This window comes from Bactrocera latifrons, unplaced genomic scaffold, assembly GCF_001853355.1.
Source record: "Bactrocera latifrons isolate USDA-ARS-PBARC rearing strain unplaced genomic scaffold, ASM185335v1 scaffold_51, whole genome shotgun sequence".
NCBI lineage: Eukaryota > Metazoa > Arthropoda > Insecta > Diptera > Tephritidae > Bactrocera > Bactrocera latifrons.
In genome coordinates this window covers 423,345-424,902 of record NW_017537168.1, presented here as the reverse complement: position 1 = coordinate 424,902, position 1,558 = coordinate 423,345, and the positions used below count along the sequence as shown (strand labels likewise).

Genomic DNA, 1,558 nt, shown 5'->3' with positions numbered 1-1,558 from the left:
TAATATGTTTAAAAATTTAACAAAAAAACGCTTGAAATTTGAAAAAAAAGAAATTTATAAAAATGTACTTTTTATTTCTAAAAAAAAATGGCGAACGTATATCTCATTGGAAAACTGAGAGAAAATCGTAAAACCTAGGCAGACTAGTTATTTCAAAAATCAAATACTCTTCTTCGTATACGCAAATGTTTAAAAGTACTTGTTTTAAAAGTAAAAATTTTGAAGATTTATAACTGCAAAATTTTTCAAATTGAATCAAAATTTAAAAAAAAAATTGTCTCAAATAAAGTTAAATAAAGCTTAAAATGGCACCTTTTCAACACTACTACGTTAGGTACGCTATGACACAATGTGATTGGTAGCACTAGAGATATACGACTACAACGACATTTATTGAAAAAATACGAAAGACTTTTTCGACTAACCAATATATTATTAAAATAAAAAAAACTTCCCATTATCTAAATCGGAAAAAAATTATAAATAAAAAATATATATTGTGACAAAAAAGCATTCGGAAATTGTTAATAAAACGCAAAATATTTAATTATTCATAAATTTTTTTTTGTGAAATATCATTTACCCGCGGAATTTAAATATCAATGACCGGTACTTTTTTGACATAATATACATATATGTAGTTTTGTCTGTATGTATGCCAAACAACTTCTTTACGCTTTTGTTTACTTTCTAAGCAAGCCGGCACTTGTTTACTCAAGTGTTCGCAATTGCGATCGTTATGAAAATAGATCAGAAATTAAAGAGAATTAAGCAGATTTCGAAGACGCTTCGCATATAAAGCGTCGACTACTGGTGGCACACGCACTGGAAGCTTTTAGCTATATAAATGTATATAATCAGATACATGGGTATATACCATAGTATATACAAAAGCACTTATGTATATCTAATAAATTTAAAATATATATGCATATATGTGTATGTACTCACCTGTACATTCCAATATGTATATATGTAGATACGTAAGTATGTATGACGTAAATGTAAATGTAAGCAAGCACTCATCGTATTTCAATTGTTGTTCAAGTGGTTCGCCTCGACGCTCCTACATTTATGCCGGCAACAGTTCACTTTTTCACTATTAGCAAACCTAAAAGATAATAAAAAAATATATATATGTAGCAAATAACTTAGTATGCAGGTACCGAACTTGATCGTTCATTGTTTGTGTAAGTTAGAATATCCGTAATGAGTAATGAGCAACTGAAATAAAGATTTATAGTAAAAAAAAAAAAATTATAATAAAAAATAAATCATACTTTACACATAAGCAAGAATGATGATGTAGTAAAACAATGAGTAGATATTTAATTAAATTCAAGGAAAGTTTAAAATTATAAAGCTACACAGAGCATAAGAGCGATATGTGAGCTTATGTACAAAGAACCAGCAATTTTTTAATAAATGGAGACTAAGTTGAAAATTAATAACAAACAAATGTATATATACCATTTACCATTAATCATTTAAAAAATTATAAAAAAAAAATTTTTTTTTAAATTTCCATTTACCATTAATCAATTAAAATAATAATAAA

General features: G+C 26.3%; 1 long non-coding RNA gene across 1 annotated transcript in view; it reads right to left on the bottom strand.

Annotated features, from left to right (window-relative positions):
* Positions 1-957: 957 nt before the first annotated feature.
* LOC108973912 overlaps positions 958-1,558 on the bottom strand; it is a 113,426-nt gene continuing 112,825 nt past the window's right edge. Inside the window, exon 3 of the long non-coding RNA XR_001993758.1 lies at positions 958-1,111. This is a non-coding gene — a long non-coding RNA (uncharacterized LOC108973912). The remainder of the gene's footprint in view (positions 1,112-1,558) is intronic.